This window comes from Sturnira hondurensis, unplaced genomic scaffold (assembly GCF_014824575.4).
Source record: "Sturnira hondurensis isolate 20B ecotype Veracruz unplaced genomic scaffold, ASM1482457v3 Scaffold0007578, whole genome shotgun sequence".
In the NCBI taxonomy this organism is placed as follows: Eukaryota; Metazoa; Chordata; class Mammalia; order Chiroptera; family Phyllostomidae; genus Sturnira; species Sturnira hondurensis.
In genome coordinates, this window is record NW_028080209.1 from 2,954,843 (window position 1) to 2,981,833 (window position 26,991).

Here is a 26,991-nt window from a genome sequence, read left to right on the forward strand (position 1 = left end):
ATGAGAGGCAACCATACATTGATATTTCCCTCCCTCTCTCCTTCCCTTCCCCTCTAAATATAAGTTTTTAAAAAAAGAATTTAAAAAAGAATTTTAAAAAAAAGAGTGTGGGTCTGGAGTTAGACCTGGGTTCACAGTCAGGCCCTGTGCTCCTACCTCAGTGACTTGGGGGGAGTTTTCTTCGCCTCTGTGCACCTCAGTTTCCTCATTTGAAAAATGGGAATAGTGGGGCACACACCTCATAGGGTAACTGAGGGAATTAAATGAAAGAACGCTCATAAAACATGCAGCATGTGTCTGACTCTTTGTAAGCACTTCGTATATTTGAGTGGAAATAACCAGCTTCACTGTGGAGCATGGTGAGTGCATGGAGGCCTGAGCCCCTGAGCTGCACTTATACACAAAATTATACACACTCCACTTACTCATCCACCAGCTGCAGGGGCGGTGGTGCCCTGGAATGATGAGCAAGGAGACCTGGAGAAGCACATTCCCAGTGTTGTCTGCTCCATGAACTGCTGATTCTGCACAAGTGAATAGCACACAGGGATTTGCCATTCTTCGAACCACAGAGCCTTTGGCATTTTTCTGGTGGTGTTTTTTATGGTCTTTCTTTATTATGGTTGTCCTTTATTCCACATCAGTACAGGGTCAGCACTGGGTAACGAACTGTGATTACTTGAACCAAACTTTGAGATTGAGCAGTAGGAGTGGTGAACTCATTGGTAGCAAACTGTAGGGTGTCTAGCTCCTGATCCAGATGCTGTTTATGGTGAGTCTGGCTTCTGGTGAGTCTTTTTCACCTGTGGCTGCACAGACGCAGGATTCCTCCTTCCAAGGAGCTTTTCCACTGTGTGTGTGGGACTGGAAGGGCCCCGGAAGCCTGAGGCACTCACACTCTCACCGTCTTCTCGCCACCCGGCAGGAGCACGGCTTGGAGGGGCCAGGAATGAGTGGGAAACATGGGTTTATAGCCATGGTTGTGATAAGTCCTGGGATTGGGGCTTAGGGTTTGGTTGCTTTTAGGATTTTTTAAAAGAAAGAAATAAGAATTATATATATTCTCTTTTTAAATGTCTTTTTAAAAAGATTTTATTTATTTGTTTATCTATTTATCTATTATTTATTTATTTATTGAGGGGAGGGGAAAGGAAGAAGAGAGGGAGAGAAACATCAATGTGTGGTTGCCTCTCACGTATCCCCTACTGGGGACCTGGCCCCACAACCGGGCATGTGCCCTGACTGGGAATCGATCCAGTGACCCTTTGGTTCACAGCCCATGCACAATCCACTGAGCTACACTGGCCAGGACAGAATCAGGTACATTCTTAATACTGTGTTGTTAAGAGTCTTCTCTGAAAAACTCTGGAATAACCACTGACTTTGGGATTGTGTCTGTAACTGCTTATGGGGCATCTTCACCTGGGAGTCTCCAGAGTTCCTGAATCCCAACGTGCCTCCAAATGCCCCTTCTATTTTTTGCCAGACATGCTCTTCCCACAGCCACCACCTTAATTGGAATATCCCGGTGCCTTTGGTCACCTGATAGTTGTCCTCCATGTGTCCCCTCTCCCCAGTGTCTCTTTTAATCAGTCACCACGGCTTGTTGATTCTTCATTTTCAGTGTCTCTCCTGCTTTGCCTTTGCCTTCAGTTCTCTGAGTGCCACTGATGATACTGGTGCTGCCTCAGCTTGTGGTTATTTGCCTCATATTTTCGTCCTTCCTGTCTCATGATGTTTTAGAAGTTTCCTTCATAAACAGAATCCAAAGAATCTGTCCTAAGTGCATTTAATTTATTTACATTTTTGGGATTTGACTTAAATATATGACAATGTTTTGAGTACTGACCATATACCTTCTGTTTTGCTTTTCTCTTTTCCTGCCTTAGATTAGATTTTTTTCTTCATTCCCTTTACTTGTTTAAAAATTTTTATATCTTATTTCTATTCTTACTCTTACTTTTCCTTCATGTTTTTACTATACGAAAATAGTACAGTGAGCCCTAGCTGGTGTGGCTCAGTGGGTTGAACACCAGCCTGCAAACCAAGGGGTCGCCAGTTCGATTCCTGGTCGGGGCATATGCCTGGGTTGCGGGCCAGGTCCCCCGTGGGGGTGTGAGAGGGGCAGCCACACACTGATGTTTCTCTCTGTCCTCTTGCTCTCTCTCTTCCCCTCTCTAAAAATAAGTAAAATCTTAAAATAGAAATAAAAGAAAATAGTACAGTGAACATCTATAGTTTTACTTTAGTTGGTACATTTCTTTATATATTTTTGTTTTGAACCTGGAAAGTACGTATGGATTTGTTTTTAATTTTCTTGCTTAGGCTTGGTGTGCTAGGTCTGTTTGAAGACTTAAAAAAACTTATTTTGGAATCATTTTAGATAAATTTAGATTTTGAGAGTTTCTGTATCTCTTCACCCAGGTTCCCCTAATGTTTAACACCTTACATTTTAATTTTATTTTTTTTTAATTCTGGGAAATTCTTGGTCATTATCTCCTTGGTTCCCTCCCATTTTCCCTGCTCTGGCTGTCCAGAACTCTTCTGAGACCGTTCCACCGTCAAGTCCCGTGTCTGTTTTTTGTGTGCTGCTTTATCTTTTTAAACATCTCAACTTTTTCATTTCTTGCCTCTCCTTCAGATTGTTTTATTATTTCTGATTCTTGTGCTCCTACTTCATCTTTTTGTGTCCAGTGCTTGTCCCTGCTGATAGTTTATCATCAGGATGGACTCTATTTTTATGGGCAAGTTTTATGTCCTGGGTTGTGAAGGTGTTTCTCAAAGCAGTTTGCTTCTGCTGGGCCTTCTATAGGTGTTTCAGTGGTCCTGGCTCACAGTTTTGTGGGGGTTTTTCTTAAATCCTCATTCAGGAAGATTATTGTTTCATTGCTTTTAGAGAAGGAGGAAGAGAGAGAGAGAACATCCGTGTGAGAGAGAAGCATCAATTGGTTGCCTCCCCTGTGTGGCTGGACCAGGCTGGTGGATGCACACGCACCCGCTCAGGACTAGAGATTGAACCTGCAGCCTTTTGGTTACAGGACAACACCCCCAACTGAGCCATATCAGCCGGGGCCTGGCTCAGTTTTTATGTTCATTTCTCAGTTTGGCAGCCCATTCACCACTCTGTTAGTATAAAGTCGGATTCATGTCCATGGGTGGGGCTAGCTTAGTAGTTTAGTTTGTTATGGGTGACCTCCCCCTCTCCACACAGCCTTGGGGAAATGGCCGGCTTCTTGTCGCTTTACTGTGCTGGGCAGCCCTTTAAGGCTCTCATCTTGTTTCTGGACTCAAAGCCACAGTGAGGTACTAAAACCACTTCATACGTGGTTTCAAAAGTCTGTAGGTCGTTTTGGTGTTAGTTCCACTTACTGTTCATATTTCAGTTTTTCTTGTGATTTTTGGAATGTGGGATATTTTTCTTTTAAGTTTGACTATATGTTTAAGGATATCATTTGTTTTATACAGTGTTTCTGTGTGACTGTAGTGGAAAGGGAAGTGCTTTCACATTAATTCAGTCCACTGTATTGCTGAAAGTTCAAGGCTAAGCCCTTAACATGGTGGACAAAGCCCTTCATGATCCAGCCTTGCCTGTCCTATATAAACTTACCTTTTTTACACTTCAGCATGTACTGTAATGCTTAAAAGCTCGTGTTTTAGAGTCAGCTGTTTGATTTAGAACCTACATTTATCCTTTTGTAACTTGTAATTTTGGACAAGTTGCTCATCCTCTCTGCGCCCTACTTTTCTCTAAAGTGGCAATGGCTGGCGTATGGTAAACTGGGTCCTTATTAGCGCCCTCTGCTCGCGGACTCCAGTAGAACACACTCAGGCTTCTGCATGCTTGTTCCTCCCAGGAAGTGCCTCTCCCTTTGTCTGCCCTTCTCATCCCTTTCAGAAGAGTGGCCTTTGCTTCTTTGTGCTGGGCCTCTTGTACAGGAATTATCACTCTGTGGGTTGCTGTTGTTTACATGTCTCCTTTTTTCACCAGACTCTGATCCCCTTGGGAACATGTTCTTGCTCTTCTTGCTGCTTGAAGCTCCTGGCATTCTACCTGTCGCCTGTTGAGTTGAATTTTTGTGGTTGAGTAGAGGCGAGGGCTGAAAGTGGTGAGGCACAGATGCAGGAAGAGAGAGCAGGAAAGTTTGTTTTTTTTGAAAGTTGTGTACCGGGTTGGTGGAAATGTGGCTTGGACACAGGGTAGCAATTCTCAGTCTAGCTGAGGGGCCAGAGATTAACAGCCGGAAGCCAGAAAAAGCCACTACATCCCTGCAAACTAAAGTGGTTTCTGGCATTAGGAATTCATGTCTCACATTCCATCCCCAAAATCAGTTCTCTGAGTGCCAGGCAGAGGAATACAAACTAATTATAATCCTTAGTGGGCCCTCAGAACCTTTAATTATAGAATAAGCCTTCACTTCTAGAAGAAGCCATTGCTTTAGGAGTGGATGATTCCACATATTGGGGCCTCCAAGGAGACCAGGGCATGAAAGCTCAGTAGCCTGGTGTTTAGAGAAAATGTCACCATGACTGCCCATCGTTTCCAGCCCAGTTAAGGTTTCTACCGCTTTTGAGATTTCAGCAGTGGAAAATGGTGGATTGAGTAGGCGCCTGTGCTGTCCTCCCCCTAAGGTTCACCTGAATTCTCTGCCCTCTTGGGACTATCGCAGGAAGATTCTCAGAAGATCTCTGAAGATCCCTAAAGGGTGTCTGGCAGACCGTCATCTGGTGGGAGCAGTGAACGACCACAGCACTAACTCTCAGGCCCCTTCGCTGGGATTTCAGGAATCGGCTTCAGCTCAGAGGTAGGTAGGGTTGGTGGATAGCTTAGGAGCACACACACAATCGCCATTGGTTCTTCCAGACAACTTGGTCTGTAGTCGTGAATTCAGCACCTGTGTGTGTACCACTGCGCTCCATGCTATTGCTGACGATACTGAAATGGTAGTGACACAGCCCCTCTCCTCAGAGAGGGGAGCTTGTAGTTTAGTTGGAGGTAATTCCTCGCACACAGGAAGCAGGAACCAGCAGTGCGAGACTAATGCCATGTGATGCTGCTGTGTGCACACCCGTGTCTTGGACAGCTGGTGCTCAAATTCAGAGGAGCGATTCTCTTTCTGAGATTTGAACAGTCAGTTTGTTTTCTTGGATGATTTGTTAGCACCGTTATAGACTAGTCTGAGATTACTCGGACTACCTTTCATGTTTCTGGGGAATGGCCCCAACTCTGTCTTTATGAACTTCTCCTTTCTTCCATTTCTCTAAATAATGACAGGTTAACTTTACAGTGTCACTTCCTGATCGCCAAGGTCTCCTGAGGGCAGGTCACCAGCCATTGCTGCTTTTAGGCATCAAGGTTTTTTCCTGTGCATTCTCAGATTGTTTCTTTACCTTTTCTAGTTTGACTCCATTTTCCTAGGAGAGTGCATCTCAAAGTGATCACTGAATCAGGATCTCTGGGAGTGGGCCTTAAAATCTGTTGTTGAGGGTCAGAGGAAAGTGGAGCAAGTTGAGATCTGAAGCAGTTATGGATGAGGACTCCAGGTCAACAGACCATGTAGTCTGTCATGTCAGGTGATTGTGGAAGTGCCACTGGATCACAAAGTATCCTAGCTTCTTCCAGTTCACTGCTCTGTGATTCTTGGGGCATAGCTATTGTCTTTATTGTCCAAAATGGCTGCCATGGATCCAGCTACCACATCTATATTCCAGGCTGTGGAATAAAGAGAAACTGAAGGATGATGGGCCCCCTCCCTCCCATTTAAGGAAAAGTTTGTTCAAGAAAGTCTTCTATCTCTACTACTTAATGTGAGGGAAAGTTATTTAATAAATATCTCAGAGCCAGAGTTACCTCATTTGTGAAGTGGGCCTAATACCTCAGGAGGGCGAGGATTACAGGGAATGCGCATAGAGTGCTTAGCACAATGCCCAGCCTGCAGCGAGTGCTCTCTCTGTGGTCGCTGCTGCCACAGCACACCCAGACATCATTCCCGACCCTCCTGTCCCCTACTCCATCTCTCCGTGGTCTCTACCTGCCCCTCAGCTTCCCCTTTCCTTCGTTCTGGCACCTTTCCCTTTGTTCCTACCCTGCCTTTCCACCTCATTGCCTCTCTTCTCTGCCCCTAATTTTCCTGCTCCCCTCCTGCCTCCATCCAGCCCTCATCGTCTTCTTTATTTAACCCACCCTCTCCATCCTTTCCTACCTTTTCCTGTATTACCTTTGTCCCTCTGTCTTTCCGATGGCCCTAATTAATGGCAGGGTATCATTATATTACAAAGGTTACATGTGGTAGATGGTCTTTGAACTGAAAGTTAACAATGAGTAATTTAAGAAAATCAAGTTTAATTGGTTTATTCATTAATCAGTTATGAATTACATTTGGCAGTTAGTAAGCAGAGCCCAGTAATAGCAGTGGCTTAAACCAACAGAGGTTTATTCTCTGTAGGTGTTTAAAAGAAACCTGGGAAGACAGTCTAGAGCTAGTTTCCCTGTTCTGCCATCCTTGGGGTTGTGTCATGGTCTGAGATAGCTGCTGTAGCTCCAGCTGTCAGGCCAGATTTTCAAGAACAAGGAGGAGAGACAAGCAGGACACATGCCAACTGTTTGTCTCCTTTCTAAGGACCTTCCCTGCAAGTCCCACCCAGTAGTTTCCTCTTTGCCTCATTGGCCTCCCATAGCTGCAAGAGAGACTAAGAAGTCTCTCAGCTGTATGCATTCCTGCCTGAAATAAAACTGGGGGGGGCACGTGGGGCGTACACAGTCTGCAGGGTCTGCCACCACTCACTCAGCATTAACTTAGCGAGTTATCAGGACCAGTGAGGGGTGCCATCCAGAGGGGAGACCTGGATGAGTAAACAAATGCAGTACAGGGTGAGAGGATGGCAGGGGGGAGGAAGTGTGGAAGAAGACTTGAGAAAATGTGCCTCACACACCTGCCAGGAAGCCGTTGGAGCAGCTCCAAAGTTTATCGAATCAGTGTTCTCCTCTGCCATTTAGTTTCTCTGTGCCGTCTCCTGTTCTGTCTCTCTCCTTTAGTGCCATTGCCTTTGTCATTGTTGTTGTAGGTTGTTTTTGCCCTTTCTTTCTGACCCTGGCAGTAGCCCTTTGAACCCGAGGAAGTGGAAACAGTTGGCAGCTTAGTGGGAGCCTCTGGGACGGGAGCCATGTGTTCAGTGAGCCCAGCCCCAGGCCCGTGGGCACCCGGAGGCTAGTGGCAGGAGTGCCTCCTGTTCCTGGACATGCCTCAGCGCTGCCAGGAGACGCTGCTGCAGGAACGGGGTCGCCCTCAGGAGGGCGTTTCTGACCGGGCACCTGGCATCTGCTGCACTGTGCTGTCCCTGGCAGCTTGTCGTGAAGTGAAACCATCATAGCAGTAAAATCCTTCTCCAGGTCTCTTAGAATAGATGTGAGTGTCTTGTCCATACTGATTCATCCAGAGTCTCAGGATGCTGTAGTTAGTCATTTGTTAAAAAAATACATACAGCTTCTGCTTTCTGTAAAATTTCTCTGCCATGAAACATTGATACTCCTTCGTGGAACTCGAGGAGAATTTTAAGAGTAATTTGTGTGACCCGCAGTATTTTTGGTTTCCAACTTAGGAACACCTATGCCCTCTTTCCTTCGCACCCCTCACCCAGTTCCTAGTGCAGCGTCAGTGAGGCAAAGGGGAGCCGCTGCCACAGGAAAAGGAAGGCATATCCCAGCCCTTGAGGGTTTAATCTTTCAGGGAAGGCAGAGGGGGTAAAAAGGTCATTAGTTCTAATCCAGTACATTCCTTACGAGCTTGGACTGTGACCCTGGGTAAGTTACTTAACCCTCCTGTGCTCAGTTTTCTCATCTGCCAAAAAGAAATCCTGGTTGTTACAGGGAGTAAGAGGTGCTCAGGAAGCGCTTGGCACGTTCAGTTGCTACTACGATTGCTCTTACCCACTGTCGTCAGACCAACAGGTTGGGGGCCCGTGTGGGAGGCCTTGGGTGCCACGTGAAGAAGCTGGGTTTTATTCTTCGAGCACAGAGAGCTGCGGGAATGGGCAGGGGTGTGACCAATCATGTGTGGGCTTAGGAATGTCACCAGCAGGAGTAGGGAGGCTGGACTAGGGGCAAAGAAGTGTTTAGAGGTAGGTTCAAGTGGGGTGGCCAGGGCCTGAGCCAGGACTACCACAAAGTCAGAGAAAGGGGACAGTGGATGGTTGAAAAGAAACTAGTGAGGAACAACCCACATACATAACTGGCGACACTTTCCATTGCCCGGTACCAGGGGGTGGGGGATGTTGGAGGAGGAGCAGGTAAAGGTGGTAGGAGAGGAGAGAAGCATGTGGTTATTTCTGGCCCCAGGAGGCCCTGCCATGTGCTGTGTGGAACTCTGCGCTGGGAAGACTAGCAAGCCCCTCTGGAGGCCCTTGTCTTTCTGCCTTCTCCCTTGGGTTGCTTCTCCCAACTTTGGGTTTGCACATTTGTCAGGTGGGAAAGCCAGGCCTCTCCCAGGCCTGGATCAGTCTGAGCCACAGGACCGGGTGGGCAGCATTGGTCTACCGGTGGCCCTGACCCCTTGCTCCTGCTTCGGCCCTAGGCTGTCAGCTCTCGGCTTTAGACAGAGGTGGAATCGCATCAGTTGCTGCTCCTTCCGAGGCTGCAGGGCATGCTCTGGGTGAGCTCACTGGCTGTTTTCAGCCCTTCCACCTCTGCCCCTGAGCCTGTTACAGTGTCTGCTCGGCCAGGAGGGCCTGCTCCCTGGTGTCAACAGGCTCCCTTTGGTTTACCCTCAGGATGAACTTTAGGCACTTGTGGAGGACTGTGGTGGTGGTACAGCTCAGCCCCTCATTTTAGCTTATTTTTATGTTAAAATATTTAGTGATAGAAAAATAACACCTTGGCAGATGAGAGTTATGTGACAAAAAGGGATTGGATGTGGGATCTCCAGCCCCACTCCCCAGGGGTGAAGATAATCAGTTTCCTGTATATTCTTCCAAAATTTTTCTTTTTCTTTTTTAAAAAATATATTTCCTTGATTATTATATTACAGTTGTCCCATTTTCAACCCTGTATTCCCCTCCGCCCTGAACACCCCCTCCCACCCTTATTCCTCCCCTTTATTTAATGTCCATGGGTCTTACATATAAATTCTTTGGCTTCTACGTTTCCCACACTATTCTTGCCCTCCCCCTATCTATTTTCTGCATACCATTTATACTACTTATTTTCTGTACCTTTTCCCCCTTCCACTCCCCTGTTGATAACCCTCCATGTGATCTCCATTTTTGTGATTCTGTTCCTGTTCTACTTGTTTGCCTAGTTTGTTTTTGCTTTTGTTTTAGGTTTGATTGTTAATAACTGTGAGTTTGTTGTCATTTCACTGTTAATATTTTTTACCTTTTTCTTAATAAGTCTCTTTAACATTTCATATAATAAGGGCTTGGGGGATGATGAACTCCTTGAACTTGATCTTATCTGAGAAGCACTTTATCTGCCCTTCCATTCTAAATGAGAGCTTTGCTGGGTAGAGCAATTTTGGATGTAGGTCCTTGCATTTCATGACTTGGAATACCTCTTTCCAGCCCCTTCTTGCCTGTAAGGTCTCTCTCTTTTTTTAAAATATTTTATTTATTTATCTTTAGAGGGGAAGGGAAGGAGAGAAATATCAATGTATGGTTGCCTTTTGTGAATCCCCTGCTGGGAACTGGCCTGCAACCCAGGCATGTGCCCTGACTGGGAATCGAACCGAGATCGTGTGGTTCGCAGGCCCATGCTCAGTCCACTGAGCTACACCAACCAGGCCTGTAAGGCCTCTTTTGAGAAATCAGCTGACAGTCTGATGGGAACTCCTTTCTAGGTGACTGTCTCCTTTTCTCTTGCTGCTTTTAAGAGTCTCTCCTTATTTTTAATTTTGGCTAATATAATTATGATGTGCCTTGGTATGTGCATCCTTGGGTTCAGTTTCTTTGAGACTCTCTGGGCTTCCTGGACTTCCTGAAAGACTATTTCCTTTGCCAAATTGCAGATGTTTTCCTTCATTATTTTTTCAAATAAGTTTTCAACTTCTTGCTCTTCCTCTTCTTCTTCTGGCACCCCTATGATTCAGATTTGGGAACGTTTAAAGATGTCCTGGAGGTTCCTAAGCCGCTCCTCATTTTTTTTTTAATTCTTGTTTCTTCCTTCTGTTCTGGTTGAATGTTTCTTTCTTCCTTCCGGTCCACACCATTGATATGAATCCCAGTTTCCTTCCCGTCACTGTTGGCTCCTGTACATTTTCCTTTATTTCACTTTGCATAGCCTTTACTTTTTCCTCTAATTTGTGACCATATTCAACTGTGAGCATCCTGATCACCAGTATTTTGAACTGTGCATCTGATAGATTGGCTCTCTCTTTGTTGAGTAGTAGTATTTGTTCTGGAGCTTTGATCTGTTCTTTCATTTGGGCCATTTTATTTGTTTCAGCGCGCGTGTTACATAGTAAGGGGCAGAGCCTTAGGTGTTCACGCTGTATGTGGGAGAGGGGTCAGAGAGGGAACAGTGCAGCTTGCTTCACTCTCTGGCAGTCAAATTGGGGCCCTTCTGGTGCTGATTCCTTGGTGGATGGGTTTGTGTACATTCTAGGACCCTGCGGGTCTCTCCAACTAACTCTACTATGAGGCTGGGAGTTTCTCTCACTTGTACCTCAACCCCCACAGGTGTTTTCAGTCAGAGGTTTGAGGCTTTATTTCCCGGCGTTGGAACCCTGGGTTGTGCATGTGGTCTGTCTAGCTCCCCAGTTGTTCCTCCCAGTTTATCTGCACGTGAATGTGGGACTGCCGTATCTGCCAGCCACCGCCTTGCTTCGAGTCCTCTCTGCCCCGCTGTCTGTCTCCACCCCTCCTACTAGTCTGGATGGATGCTTCTTCTTTAACTCCTTGGTTGTTGGCTTTCCATACAGTTCGATTTTCTGTCAGTTCTGGTTGTTTTTTGTTTTTAAATTTGTTGTTGTCCTTCTTTTGGTTGTGTGAAAAGGCACAGTATGTCTGTCTACCCTCCATCTTGGTTGGAAGTCCTCTTTCTTTTTTAAAAAGATTTATTTATTTTTAGAGAGAGAGGAAGGGAGGGGAAAAGAGAGGGAGAGAAACACTGATGTGTGAGATGTACATCATTTTGTTGCTTCTCACACACCTTCAACTGGGGACCTGGCCTGCAACCCAGGCATACGCCCTGAGTGGAATCAAACAACAACGTTTTGGTTTACAGACTGGCGCTCAGTGCACTGAGCCACACCAGCCAGGGCCCAACAACATTTTTTTAATGCACATACGCATGTGTATGTGCACTTTTCCTCTTCCTGTAACTGAGCAAAAGGAGGTTCAGCTGAAAAGCCAAACTCTTGAGGCAGATACTGGTGCAAAAGGAAAGAGGTGTTTTATTCAGGTGCTGCGTGATCTGGGAGCATGGCAGACTCCCATCTCAAATCCTGTCTTCTCAGCAAGACTAAGACAAATACCAGTGTCTAGAGTTCCTGTTCCAATTTAAAGTACAGCCCTTTGGAGCCTGTGAGCAGCTGCTAAGCAATCATAGCCCTCATCCAGGTAGATTAGCTTGTTCCTGACTGTTGTTCATTTCAGGCTCCTTCCTGGAGCCTGTGTGTGGAGCACACACAGCCATGGGCTATGTGGCTGCTGTGGCTGCAAGAGCACGTGAATGCATCTCCTAGAGGCTGTGGACCATATGGCTGCTATGGACACATGGCCTGTCATGGGGAGAACCAGCGTGTGTCCTGTGCGAGTGCAGGTCATAAGCCAGAAAGTCACTTTGTTTCTCTGGGATTATATTAGCTTGGGTGTAGGACAGGCCGGTTGCTTTCTCAAAATGACCAGTCAGCCTCCCAGACTTTTACATGTTTCTAGTGGTTTTACCTCCCAACCAGTCCTTTCTTTCCCCAGGCTAGACTGACAGGCCTCTTTGGTCCAGTACCTCCCCCTGTGCCATTTGCACATCTGCAGTGCGTGTGCCGACCTTCCCCTGCTCGTACCTCCAATCTGGTACCAGAGCTGTGGGGAAGGACTCTTTTCATACAGTTATCTTTCTAGCTCTTCACATTCTTGGGCCCTATCCATTGATATTTCTAGCTTTGCACGCGCTCAGTGTAAGAACCTCTCCCTGTTGCCGTCTTGGCCGATGGGGGAGATTTGCTGATGCTCCGGCAGACTGTCAGCCGGTAACTTTCCTGCTCCCCCTGTTCCCTGTGGCCGTGGGGAGGACACTTTGTTGTTTTGACACGTAGCTCTTTTTACTTAGGTATATGTTAGGGGTTTTTCTACATTAGCACGTACAGATCTACTACATTCTTTTTTTTAAAAGGTACACTTTTCTTTAGAATACTCAATTATATTTTAAGGCTATAGTTAAAATCCTTTTATTTTTTATTAAAGGATAGTTGACACTGTATTCTTTTTTTAAAACTTTTTTGTTGTACATATGATATGTATAGTTTAACCAGTAATTTTCCAGAAACATTCATATAACTAGACATTTAAATGCCTTAGATTTGTCAGGTGAACTGTGGTGTATAAGACATCTTCCCAGCTGTTTTTTGGTGTGATCCTCATAGTCCGGTATGGAAGAGAGACCAGAAAAAAATTCTTTGCAGCCCAGGATTGTCTGTAAACAGTGAGGAGCTGAGAGAGGTTGGTGTTCTTTTAACGAAGAGTAAAACTGGGTCTCTCCTTTGAGAGGCTCAGACTGTTTGGGGAGCTGAGTCTAGAGGTACGCACACACATACCCAGAGATAACATGCGAGCAGCATCTGTGGAGCGAATGTGGTGGGTGGTGGTTGCCTTGGGGACGAGCTTCCTCAGAGGGGATGGAGGTTGAGCAAATAGTAAGAGGGGCTTAGAAGCCCTGGCTGGCGTAGCTCAGTGGATTGAGCGGGGGCCTGTGAACCACATGATCGAGGTTCGATTCCCAGTCAGGGCACGTGCCTGGGTTGCAGGCCAGTTCCTAGCAGGGGGCTCACGAGAGGCAACCATACATTGATAGTTCTCTCCTTCTCTCCTTCCTTTCCCCTCTAAAGATACATAAATAAAGTCTTTAAAATTTTTTTTAAAAAAGAGGGGGTTAGGAATGAGATGAACGGTAACAGGAGGGCAGGCAGGATAGCAGCATCTGCAGAGGTTTGGGCCCCTGGGAACTTCGTTCAGCCAGCGGATATTTGAAAACCTCTGTGGCCAGCACTTTTGGGGTCCTGAGAGCAGCAGGGGCAACTTAATGCCTGCCCTTGATTGGCTACCACACTCTAGCCGTAAGATGCGGGATGCACAACAGGCAACACTAAGTGATGGTGAGAGAGTCAGAATAGTACTCACTTCTTACTGGGGCACTGCTGGGAAGGGGCGTGAAGAGGCGTCTGGGGTGCTGGAAAGGTTTGTTGTGCTGAGCTGGGTGATGATTGTACGATGGTAAATAATGTAAGATGATTGTGTGGGGGTATGTAATGTAAGGCTTCATGGCACTGCATGCTATGTAAGTTAATGCAGACTGCGCACTCCAACCGTGAGAATGTTACAAAGCAAGCAAGCAAATAAATAGCACATCCCCGAAAAAAATAAATGTAGTAAGTAAACTGCAGTAGTGGAAGTGCGGAAGAGACATGGGAAAGTCCAGGGACTTCAGGAGCATGCACCACAAAAGGCTTATCTGAGGAAGTGATACATAAGCTGAGACTTGAAGGATGAGGGAGTGTTAGCCAGGTTAAGAAGGGGACGAAGTGTCCCAGGTGGAAGGAACAGACTGTGCCAGGGAGAGATCCTGTGTGCTGGGAAGTTCAGTGAACCAGAGTGTAGAGTTTTGAAGGGATGAGAAATGAGATTTCAGACCCTTCAGCTTCTTTTACTATTGTTTCAGAAGACCCCAGTGAGTCCCACTGGCTTTCTCTGTTCTTACAAGCATTGAGACCAAAGCACTTGTCTGGTTCTACCCTGCCCCTTTGCTACAGAATTAAGTTCACCATTAGTAACTAGGAAGTCAAGGCCATGTCCGGGTGCCTTCTCTGTCCTTCAGAGAACTGGATGCCCCCCCAAAAGGACAGCTCACCATTTCCAGATGGTGTTCCACAGAATACAGATGTGCACTGTGTTCTCACCCACTGTGCCTGGCTCACTGTGGCCTTCTCTGAAGTGCCTTTTTCAACCTGTGGCACAGCTGGGACAAAAGGCCATAACACCTGCTCCGATATTATCCAAGCCTCTGCCAATTGGAAATATTACTCTCTTTGAAGTGCCTTGCTCCTCTTGGCATCTCCCCCTGTAGCATTCTGGGTCAGAATTGTTGCACATAGTTCCTAAACCCATCCCTTAAAAGACCCGTTAATTGGATGGGGCTCTGTGGAGAGGAGTGGAAGGCTGCTGTGGGGCCGTAGCCAGGGCAGCCTGGGGAAGTGTCGAGACTTTGGTGCTTCCGAATTCCTGACACTAACTTTCAGAATTTGGGGAAAAGGCATAAAATTTCCTGGGAATTCCCAAAATCGTATCTTTCATAACACTTGTATTTGTGAGTTTTTAAATAAGAATGGGAGAGCATGCATGATAAACTCTACTTTTTTTGGTCATAAAACTTTCAGAAGTTTTCCTGTAAAAGAATAAACAAAGATACACTAGCAAATGCATGGTTTATTATTATTTAGGAAAAGTATGTTCTTACAAGATTATATACTCTATTAACATGTAAAAGTGATCTTTAGCTTATATAGATATTTGAGAGTGGAAAATGTTAAAGGAAGAGAATATTAACAAAATAAGTTCTAAATAAAAATCATTTAATGTTTTAAGGGTAATGCACGAATATTTAATATTAAAAAGGGACTCTTAATGTGACATTTAAAATCTTTATTTTTAAATTTCCAGAATCAAATTTACCAGAACCTTTTGGTGTGCAGTTCTGAGTGTTGGCAGATTCATAGTCCTTAACCGCCACTGTAGTCCAGGTAAAGAACGCTGCCAGCACCCCCAAAGTGACGACATTCCCTCGTGCTACAATAGCCAGAGCTCATCACGTCATTAACCCCTGGTCTACTCCCTGTTCTCACAGTTTTGCCTTTTCCAGAATGTCATGCAACTGGAATCATGAAATATGTAGCCTTTTGAGTCTTTCACTTAGCATAATGTATGGAAATATATTCATCATTGCTGCATGTGTCAGTAGTTTGTCCCTTTTTGTTATTGAATAAGTATTCTATTGTAAGGATGTGCAATGGTTCGTTTATGCATTCTTCAGTTGAAGCACATTTAGGTTGTTTCTGGTTTTTGGCAGTTTGGATTCAACATTCATATGCTGGTTTAACATAGGTTTTTATTTCACTTAGATAAATTCCTAGGAGTGAGATTGCTGAGTGTATGATGAGACTACATTTCCTGGCCAGACCTTTTCCTGGACCCGCGGTGCCATTGCTCACCCCCGCCCCCCAGCAGTGCATGTGAGTTCCAGTTTCTCCATGACCCTGTTCGCACTTGGTATGGTCGGTTTTGGTTTTTGTTTTGTTTTGTTTTGGCCTCTCTAATAGGTATGTAGTGGTATCTTACTGTGGTTTTAATTTGCTTTTCCTTAATGACTCAGGATATTGAGCATCATTTTCATGCATTTATTTGTCATCCATGAATCTTCTTTGGTGAAGTATCTGTTCTGATATTCAGATCTTTTGCCTGCTCGCCTGTTTCTTAATTGGGATGTTTGTTTTCTTTTCTCTTTTATTTTTAACTTTAAAAAATATCCTCATTCTAGGATATGTCCATTGATTTTAATACATTTAATGGATTATGCCCTTACAGTTGTCCCATTTCTTCCTCTTCTTTCCCCTCCACCCTGCACACCCCTCCCTCACCATTCCCCCCTTTAGTTCATGACCATGTGTCACAAGTTCTTTAGCTTCTACATTTCCCATACTATGCTTGCTCTCCCCCTGTCTATTTTCTTCCCACTGTGTATGCTACTTATTTTCTGTACCTTCTCACCCCTTCTCCTCCTCCCACTCCCCTGTTGCTAACCCTCATGTGATCTTCATTTCTATGGTTCTACTCCTGATCTAGCTAGCTGTCCTCTTGGTTTGCTTTTGTTTTAGGTATGGTTGTTAATAACTGTGAGTTTGCTGTCCTTTCACTGTTCATATTTTTATCTTCTTTTTCTTAGATAAGTCCCTAAAACATTTCATATAATAAGGGCTTGGTGATGATGAACTCCTTGAATATGACCTTATCTGGGAAGCACTTTATCTGTCCTTCCATTCTAAATGAAAGCTTTGCTGGATAGAGCATTCTTGGTTGTAGGTCTTTGGATTTCATGACTTGGAATACTTCTTTCCAGCCCCTTCTTGCCTGTAAGGTCTCTTTTGAGAAAGCAGCTGACAGTCTGATGGGAACTCCTTTGTAGGTGACTGTCCCCTTATCTCTTGCTGCTTCTAGGATTCTCTCCTTCATTTTAATCTTGGGTAATATAATTATGATGTGCTTTGGTGTGTTCTTCCTTGGGTCTATCTTCTTTGGGACCCCCTGAGCTTCCTGGACTTCCTGGAAGTCTATTTCCCTTGCCAGATTGGGGAAGTTCTCCTTTATTATTTGTTCAAATAAGTTTTCCACTCGTTGCTCTTCCTCTTCCCCTTCTGTTACCCCTATAATTTGGATGTTGGAACGTTTAAAGATGTCCTGGAGGTTCCTATGCCTCTCCTCATTTTTTTGAATTCTTGTTTTTTCATTCTTTTCTGTTTGGTTGTTTCTTTCTTCCTTCTGGTTCACTCCATTGTTCTGAGTTTCAGTTTTCTTCCCATTACTATTGGTTCCCTGTACATTTTCCTTTTGGTACATTGCCCTTTAACTTAGTGTAGCCTTCATTTTTTAATCTAATTTGCAACCAAAATCAACCAGTTCTGTGAGCATCCTGATCACCAGTGTTTTGAACTGTGCATCTGATAGGTTGGCTATCTCTTGGTCACTTAGAAGTATTGGCTCTGGGGCTTTGATTTCTTCTTCTGATTGAGCCATTTTGGTCAGGTTGCCCCTGTTATGTATGAGGGGCAGAGCCTTAGGTGTTTACCAGGGCAGGGCAACCCTTGTTGCTGGGTTGAGAAGCTGTATGTAGGGGCGGGGTCAGAGAGGGAACAATGGGGCTTGCTCCACGCTCTCTCAGGTTTTGGTCCCCTTTGCCGCGTCCCACAAGCAAATTGGGCCCTTCTGGTGCTGGTTCCCGGGTGGTTGGGCTTGTGTACGTTCTAGGACCCTGTGGGTCTCTCCAACTAACTCTCCTGTGAGGCTGGGAGCCACTCCCGGCACCTCAACCCCCACAAGTTTTTTCAGTCGGTGCTTTTAGGCTTTATTTCCAGGCGCTGGGGCCCCGGCTTGCGCAGTTTATCTCACTGCCTGTTTCTGCCCGGTTTATCTGCGTGAATGTGGGACCACGGTCAGCCAACCGTCTTGTGCTCCTCACTGTGTTTGCTCGCTTCCTCCCCGCACCCAGGTCGCCAACCACCGCCTTTTCCTTCTGGGATCCCCTCTCCACCCGCCGCCAACTCCATCCCTCTTACCAGTCTGGATGAAGGGTTCCTTGTTGTTGGACTTCTGTACAGTTCAGTTTTCTGTCTGTTCTGGTTGTGTTTTTGTTTCTAAATCTTTGTTGTCCTTAAATTTGGTTGTGTGAAGAGGTACAGTGTTTCCACCTATGCCTCCATCTTGGCCGGAAGTCTCTGTCCATTGATTTTAAAGAGAGGTGAATGGAGTGGGGAGAGGGCCAGGCTGGGCAGGAGAGAGAGAGAAATCAGCTGGTTGTGTCCTGTACCTGCCACCTTTTGGTGTATGGGGCAGTGCTCCAACCAGCTGAGCCACCTGGCTAGGGCGCTAATAATCTTGATCTTTGTCTCATGACAAATATTCCAGATATAGAAAAGTTTATTTCTTTTTGACTTGATGTCGGTGTCCAGAAGTATTTTCAAGATGAACATCGAGGTATATATTGCTTTGTATAAGCTCATTTTCTTTTCTTTTTTAGTGATGAAAATACTAAAAAATTTTGGTTTAGCTATTGCTTTTACTAATCAATACTGCGTTTACTAATTCAAATTTTAGATCAGTTTCTGATTTTGTATCCTAGAATTCTGCAATATTCATATTTTCCCCCTATTTCTCCTATAGCAAATAGTCAAATGCTAGAAGGTGCCGGTGAACATTATTGGGTAATATTTGAATCACCAACAAGGGTATCTCCTAATAAAGTGAATAGCACTGTACAGAACCAGTTTAAGGACTTACTTGTTTCCAAACTTATTTCGTAGAATACCACTTGTAGGATTTGCATATACTGTGTATATTGACATATTAATACACACTTGCAAGAATGACTCACCATTAACAGCAGAGCCGGCCGTGAGCATACGCTCACAGTGTGGCAGTGCTGCGGGTGAGACCCGATTAGATTGTGGCCACTCCCGTCCCGGTTCCCAGGGGCGTCAGCCTGCACCTTCAACTCTGCGTGTTCTTATTCTTGCTTTGACTTGATATTAGTGATTCCTTCAAACCAGTAACATCTCTAGGCTGATCATTAAGCTTTAATTCTCATCAGAGGATTATAATACTTTTCCCCATTTTCCCAATTTGTTAATATTGAGATGTTTCTCAGAGTTTGGGATTCAGTAAAACATAAGTTTCCCAAGAAAAGTTGAGAAGAAAGTCTTGTATGGAAATGCTGGTCAAGAGAGGGCATAAGGCAAGGTTTGATGAAAGCCAGGTGTTGAAGGGAAACCTGTAAGGTCAGCCCCACAGAGCCAGCCACTGTACCTTGTCCATCACAGAGACTCTGGAACCTGGCTGGCCCCTGCCCCTGAAGGGTGCGCAGGAGAGTTGCTGGCTGAACAAACGGCTTTCCAACCACTGGCTGTTTGGAGCCACCATGTAAACAACGTGGGCTGACAAGGTGGTTCAGGTTATAGAGTTTGTGGAGGATAAGCTTAGCCACTGTGAGGTCCCTATTGGGCCAGGCCTTGAACAATGAGCAGAGAAGCTTGGGTTGTTCTATTCTGGACACTGGGAAGGGAATCAAATGTAACACAACCGAGTCTTGGTGGGCTCAGAGCCACGGCGTGAGCTGACGGCAGAGCAGCCTTTTTTCTCTCTTTTTTTATTTAGGCAAAATACCAGAGCTAAAAAAAATGGAAAGAACACTACCGTGAACATCTGTATTTCCTTCACTAAGACTCACTGATTGCAAACCACTGGCTGTACTTTTTCGGCACGGTGTCGTTGGCTGTCCTCACTCCGTGTTTGTGTGACTGCTTCCCCGTGATCACAGCGAGGTTCACATTTTTGGTGGGAGCCCGCATGGGTGGTGGGGGCCTCCTGTTGCTTCACATCGGGAAGCAAGCCAGTTGTCCCCAGTAAAGGTGATGCTACTTTTAATTACCTGGTTGAGTTGGTGCCTATGAGGACTACTTTCATTTTAAGGCAGAGAACTTTGGGGTTTTGTCATTTCTTGGTTGGTCGGTTGGTTTTTGAAGACAGAGAACTTTGGAAGGAGCTTTTCACTGGCTTTTGGGACTAGCTGACAGGCATTGTGGAAAAGATTTTTTCGTTGTCTGTTGTACCTGCCCTTGAGAAACATCTTGATGTAGTCCAGCAATTTCCAACCCTCTTCATCTCATGGAACAGTACACTGGTTACTAAAATTCTGCAGCACACCAAAAATATGTTATGGCTTTTGCCAATCTGACAAAAATTAAGTATGATTTCGATTCATTCACACCGGATGGCTATTGTTGGGGCTGGCTGTTGTCATTTTTTTTACTTGACAATCTAAGGGAAAAGAGGTCAGTGTCCCTGACTGAATAGTCAGGCACTGTGTGCTTTAAACTTTCTTGCAGCACACAGTTGAAAATCACTGGAGTAGTCAAAAAAGCCCTGAGATCTAGGAAATGGGAGTGGGGCCAAGCTCAACGACATCGCTCCGCATGACCGTAGACAAGGTTTGTCATCTTTCTGGGCTGAGCCATTGCACACATAAGGAAACAGATATTCAGTGAGGTGAAGCAGTTCGCCCAAGGCCACTCAGCTAGTAAGTAGCAAAGCTAGGATTCCAACCCAGTTCCGTTTGGGCCAAAATCCCGCCCTTGCTCTTAGGCCAGTCTGCCTTCTCTGAGGGGCCCGGTCATTGTTGTGGTGGCGCCAAGCACTAGGTACTGGTGCTCAGAACCCAGCAGAACACTCACCCTTGTGGGGTCCGAGCTGAAAAGGCAGAGAGAGGTGCTCCTCCTGCCCAGGATGCTCTCCTGCATGTGGCAGGCCATTGCCCGGGAAGGGCCGGCACTTTGGACAAGCTGGTAAGCAGGTTGTTGGGCGCTGCTTAGCCGTCTTTGGAATAAATGCTTTGGTGTGGGGTGTTACAAAGGTGAGCTGCTGGCGCTGGTCCCCGCCCAGACAGGGAAGTGCAGGCTTCACGTACCTGGTGGTGGCCTGTGTTAGGATCAGTGCCCAGGATCCCCAGCTTGGCCGGGATCAGTCCAGGGGCAGTCCAGGGATCAGGCCGGGATCAGGCCAGGTAGATGGAGAGGGTATAGCCTAAGACTCCCTGAGCTTAGTTAGGGGAGGGTGGGAGAAGGGAAGCATTAATGGGGGAAAGGTGTGCAGAGCCTTGCCAAGCAGGTCTCCGTGGGTGGGGAGACACTGCCTGCGTGCTCTGTTTGCCCCAGGGTTTGGGTGGAGGTTCTTGAAGAGGCAGCCAGGAAGGAGGGCCGTGGCGGTGACACTGAGGACTCCAGAACTGTTCCTGTTGGCCCTCTGCTCTGGTGTCCCTCTAGCCCACCAGCCTGTCATCTTCCTAGTTAGCAGCTCCCCCCGAGGCAAGGAGCACCCTCACACTTGGTGAGTAGTGTCTGCTCCTCGTGCTCCCATGGCGTTCTTCCCTGGAGCAGTTGTTTTGAGGAAACATTGGCTCTGGCTCAATCAGGAGGTTATGGTCTGTTAAGGCCATGTTGTCCTAATGCTGTGGGGTGGAGAGTCCAGGAGAGTCCCTGTTCTCAAGTTCCGTCTGCTTCTCCCTGCACTATTTATTTACCTTCACAGGCCTCCAGGGAATGGGGCTAAAGTTGGGGCCAGGGCCAAAGGGGCCTGACAAGGAGCAGGCCGTGCAGTGTGGGCCCTGAGGGGATTCTGGGGAGTCTTACTACCTCCTCTTACAGTGCATCTTGGAGGGCCCCACCCCCACCCCATCCCGGTTACTGGCAGCCAAGTAGGAGGGGACAGAGTGGACCCTGGAGACAGAGGACCTCAGAGGGAAGGCAGTCTGACCACCAGGCTCCCTGTCATCACTGGTTATAGCACAGGGGACAGAGGCAGTACTTTACCTTGAGTCTTTGGCAGGAGCCCCATCTCCATCCTGCCAGCAGGGTCTGAACTCCAGGCTGGGAGATGACGTGACCCAACGTGTAAAGCCTTCTGCTTTCTGAAGGAATTCCCAAGTCATTGCTCAGTCAGGCCAATCCTGGCATTTCCCTGTCACCTCCCACACACCACTCCTGACTGGCCCCAGGTCCTGAGAAGTAAGGGTGCCGTTTTGGACCCACTTTTGCACCGAGACCTCTTGTAGGCTGTCATGTTGGCATGAAACCCAGAAGCCGTTTGCTGTCAGAGCAAGAGAATTGGAAGGTGAGGAGGTCATGAGCCAATTTTCTGGCTCTCCAAGGTGCTTTCATGTTTAAAAAGTCTGTTCCAGACTCCCTGGGATTGAATACCCTTGTTTTATTTATCCTTTCACTCCCTCACCTCTGGTTCTCCCTTCCTTCTTTGGGGGACTTCATGCTTTTCAAATATTTGTTAAATAAGTTTTTATCTGGGACCTCAGAGAGCAACCAGATAAGTACACTTGGAAAGATGTGGGAGAACAGAAACCAAATAACTGAAAGTGTCTTTGAGGTCCGACACCAGCTGAGCTTTTAGTTCCTGAGCTGGTTTCACTCAAGTGAGAGCCAGAGCTTTTGTGAGAGAGAAAGCAGGAAGTGTTTGAAGGAGGTGCTGGGCGCTTTTACCGAGCTTCATGGCAGAAGACTTCTCCAGACTGCGACTGCAGACCCTCACTCTCCCCCCCGCCACCTCCTTCCCCTCTCCCACCCTGACTCTGTTCCCTTATCAGTCGTTTATGCTGTTGGACAAGTGTGTGTTAGCTCTTTGTTGTCTTACACAACGTGGACGTGAGGCAGACAGGCGCACAGCTTGACCCCTTGCTCCGTGTCAGGACCATCCTGCCTGAGCACCACACCTGCGTCGCCTGCTGCTCTTGGAGGCCAGCAGAGAAGTCTGTGACATCGAAGATGTCAGCTTTTTCTGTTTCTTGGGACTTTCTAAAATAATGTCTCATGTGTATCATGCTTTCAAAACCTTTTTTTTTTTTTTTTTGCTTACTGAACACAGCACACATTCATTATAGAAAAATCAGATAAACGATAAGGGAAGAAGTAAAAATTACCCTTAAGAGATCGCCATCATTAACATTTTGGTGTATGAATTATATAATACATGTGTTTTTCACATTTATGCTCTCATCTGAGCCTGGCTGCCTGCATCAGGGCAGGCCTGTGGGTGTTAATCCCATCTTAGAGACGGGAACTCGGAGCCACGGAGGGAGGGTCAGACAGTTGCCCGGAGGTACGAAACCTAGCCATAGAGCTGCAAGTGTGCCTGTCACACAGTCCAACACTAACGTCCTGTCTGCTGTGTCCCACTGTCCCCTCACCTGCAGGTGGAGAGGAGGGGCCTGCAGTCCGGACTTCAGCAGGGCCTGGGCGCTGGCTGTGATTCATTGAGTGACCTTATCCAAGGGTTAATAAGCAAATGGCACCTAGGTGACACTTCGGCCTCTTACTGACTTAGGAGAAAAGGTAGGAGATTGCCTCTTAGATTTAAAGTATTGTCATTCCAACATGTCAGCTTCATCTTGGTCTTGGGAGTTTTAGGAGCAACACATTAAGAGGAGTGATCGACGGGGACAGGAGGGTCTGGGAAGCTGTCAAATGACGAATGCCACAGTAACTGAGAGGTTTCACCTGCAGGTGACGGCTTTGGGGAGGAAGGCGAGTGCAGGCCGAGACTTGGTGACCAGAGATCAGGCAGGAACAGATGAGGGATGGTAGTTGGAGGGAAGGATCCACTTACCAGGATGTGGGCCGCCTTTTGGCGTTAGAGGTTCAGGAATGGAAATGAGAGGCGGTCCCATGGAGCGTTGAGAGTGCCCACCCTGAGGCAGACCGGCCCCGGCTCTGCAGCCAAGCTCAGGTGGTCATGGAAATTATTTCACTCTTCCTTGCTCTGTTTTTCTCTTCTATAAGTGGAGATAATAATAGTACCCACTTCACAGTCCTCACTTGTGCTACGTAAGGAGCTTACAGCCTGGTACACAGAAACGCTATGTACTGTTTGGTTCGAGCAGAATTTTAGTAGGCACCATGTAACAAGCGTCGTAGGAATCATTCTGCATGTGTCTGGCTATGACCTGCTTCCCCAGCCCTCTCTAGCCCCTGCCGCCCTGGGCTTCCTGTGTCTCTACCCCCCTCTCCGGGGCCTGGGGAAGCCCGCGTGTCCCCTTCCTAAAACATCCTACCCCTCAGTCTGTATAGAAAAGTAATCTGTCCACTTCTTGATTTTATTTTCTTCACTGAACTGTGTTCTCTAATGAGCATATTTTACTTTTATGATCATTTCTGCATGACCCAGCTCTCCTTGGCCTCGGAGGACTGAGGCCTCAAGCAGAAGTCATTTCCTGCTCCTCATCCACACTCCTCCCCTTCGCCTTGGTAGTGGCAGGTGCTGCCATGTAAATATGTTAAAGTCACCTAAGGGTTTGTCACCTCCCCGCCCCCTCCTCTAAGAAAGGCCAAGTCCCAGAGGTGAGCCAGGCCTGCTCCACTGGGCTCCTCAGGGGATCTGCTCCGAGAGAGGGCTGGAGAGTCTGAGTGGGAGGGAAGCGCCCAGCACAACTTCCCCGTGGGGAAGATGGCGCCCGGACAAACGGACTGCCTCCCCCAGGTCTCCTGGCAGATCAGTAGACGAGCCGCTGCCTGGACCCCTGTGCGCCCTGCTCTGCGTGGCTGCCGGCTGGTTGTAACCCTGAAGAGCCCCTTTGACTGGGATGCGCTGGAGGGCCGCTTGGTGCCCTAGAGAACTACAGCCCGAGGACAAGTGATCCCTGTGGGGCTGTTTCAGTCTGGTCAGTAGCAGAAATCTTTTTCCAATTATAAAAATTATTCATTTATTCGGCAAACGTTTATTGAGCAATTACTGTCTGCTAGTCACTTTTCCAAAACCTGAGACCAGTATGAATCCAGCATACAAAATTTTTTGCTTCATGGGGTTTATATTCTTTCGGGGTGACACAAGCAGTAAACAAACGAGGTTTTTTTTTAAGAGTTTATTTAATTACTTTTAAATATTTATTTATTTTTAGAGAGGGCGGGAGGGAGAAAGTGAGGGAGAGAAACATCTGTGTACGAGAGGAACATTGAGTGGTCGCCTCATGGATGCCCCTACCTGGGGGCCTGGTCCGCAACCCAGGCGTGTGCCCTGGTCGGGAATGATCTGGTGGCCTTTCAGTGTGCAGGTCGGGACTCAGTCCACTGAGCCACACCAGCCAGGGCTATTTATTTGCTTTCAGAGAAAGGGGAAGGGTGGGGGAAAGAGAGAGAGAAGCATTGATTGGCTGCCTCTCATACCTGGACCGGGAACTGAACCAGCAACCCAGGCATGTGCCCTGAGTGGGGTTGAACTGGCGACCTTTTACTTTGCAGGACAGTGCCCAGTCAACTGAGTGCTGGTCAGGGCAACAAAAGAGTTAAAAAATACATGTGTATATATATATGGATATACCATATTTTGCCATGTATGATGTGCACTTTTTTGCCCAAATTTTTGAGGGAAAAATAAGGATGCTCATTATACCTGGGTACAGTGATTACATACCCGGGGTATAATAATCCTGTATATAATGCTCATAAAAACATGGTGTGCATTATACATGGGAGCACATTAAACACAGCACAATATGGCATATGTCTATATGCATCCATGTGTATATACACACATGCATGCATGTGTACTATTCCAAGTAGTGTTAAGAGCTACAGAGATGACTGAAACAGAGGAGGGAAAGGAAGTGCCCAAGGGTGGGCTGGGTGTGATTTTACGTACTGTGGTCTGGTTGACTGTCCATTTAACCTAAGTCCTGAGGAAGTGAGGCAGCCAGCCATGTACATAGATTCCTGGGAGAAGACATTTTCAGCCGGAGGGAATGGCTGCAAAGGCCCGGAGATAAATGTGCCTGCTGTGTTCAAGACCAGCAGGAGGCCACATGCCTGGCACGCAGCACATCAGGACAGGAGCAGTAGGCAGGGGCCACCCCAGAAGGCCTTGCAGGCCACTGTAAAGACGGGAAGCTTCTGGAAAGATTTGATCGCAGGTGGGAAGAATCTGACTGCTGCGTGGGGGGTAGTGGGATAAAGCCAGAAGCAGAGAAGCCAGTTAGGAGGCAGCCAAGATAATCCAGGCAAGAGATGATGTTGTCTTGGACCAGGGTCATAGCCACAGAGGTGATGACAGGTGATCAGATTGTGGGTATTTACGAAAGGCAGAGAGCCAACAGGATTTGCTGACCCTAGCATTTTGGGCTGACAAACCAGAAAGTTGGGAGTTACCATTAACTGAGATGGGAAAGGTGTTGGTGGGGGAGGTCAAGAGCTTGGTTTTGGATGTGTTAGGTTTGTGATACCATTGGGCATCCACGTGGGGATATCAGCAAAGCTGGGACTGAAGGAATAATAAATAAGGGAGTCGGGAGGTATTGAAGGCCATAGACCAGCATAAGAAGATCATGGCTCTTGTAAGTATAAGACTGTAGAATAAAAGAGTCCTGACGAGACCAGGAAGAAAACAACTCAGGGGCACCAGCGAAACAGATGGGCAAGGAGCAGCCAGTGAGGTCGGGAAACCTGGAGCCAAGTGAAGGCAGGTGTGAAGGAGGAAGCGTCCAGCCATGTCTCGTGCTCTGGTAGGTAAGTCAGGCGAAGGCAGTGCGTGTCCAGAACAGAGAGTTTAAGAAGCACAGCGACATCAAAACAGTGAATCACCTGCTGTCCTGTTCATGCACAGAAACTTCCTTTCATTCTTTCCCTAGTCAGTTTTGCGGGGTTTATGCTATATAATTTAATTCTGCTGTTTTCCACTTACCAAGTTACTAAATATTCCAGGGAAACATGAGTTTAATGGCTGAGTAATACTCCATTTTCTGAGGATACCCTCATTTAACTATTTCTCTATTATTGGACTTTGAATCACTTCTGTTATTTTTCAGTATTATAAAACTTGATTTCATCATTATAAATAACACTGCCTTGAACAACAGCTCGGTACATTTTCCTAGGAGGGGGACTGTTGTACAGGGTCAGAGGGCATGGATACTTCCAGGTGAAGCTTGAACTTAGGGGCACAGTTTCCCCTGAGTGGAACTGACTGGCGCTGCCCAGCTATAGGGTTCTTCTCTGTCTCCTCTGCCCTTGGGGAGGCTCAGAAGTCGCTCAGCCCTGCTGACCCGTCGTCTGCCTTCCCCCTCCACAACTGTGTGTCCTGTTTTTCCTGAGCTGGTCAGAGTTTCGTTCCCTGTCACCAGGCCCGTGCACCCCTCAGTGCACTGCACGTTTCCTTGCCACCAGCCTCTGTCCCCTCACCCAGTTTGTCCTTTGGGTCAGTAGGAGTCAGAGCTTCCCTCAGAGGGCTGCTGCAGTGTTAAAATGAAACAATCCCTTGTAGGTGCTTAACACATTCTTGTCTCGTCTGCTTTCCTCTTGTTACTAGGCGAGGGTCTGGCCCTGTGCAGGTCTGCCTGGGCCGGTGTGGCATGTGGGTGCTTGACTTCGTGTGGGAAAGGTTTCACAGTATGAAACCTCCAGGTGACTATTAAAGCTGGGGACGGTGAAACAAGGGAGGGCTTAGCATAGAAGCAATAGGAAAGCCTTAGCTGGGCTG

The 26,991-nt window shown here is 46.8% G+C and overlaps 1 protein-coding gene across 5 annotated transcripts in view; it reads left to right on the forward strand.

Moving 5' to 3' along the window:
* The window catches only part of PPARD (peroxisome proliferator activated receptor delta), an 89,271-nt gene that overhangs the window by 35,935 nt on the left and 26,345 nt on the right, over nt 1–26,991 (forward strand). The window contains exon 3 of one of the 5 annotated variants that reach the window (XM_037052831.1): nt 22,721–22,859. The exons of 3 other annotated variants lie outside the window; for them this stretch is intronic. The gene's annotated coding sequence lies outside the window, so the exon portion shown is untranslated. Of the gene's footprint in view, nt 1–4,587; nt 4,803–22,720; nt 22,860–26,991 lie in introns of those variants that run through there. One more of the 5 variants, XM_037052832.1, reaches the window with a different exon arrangement.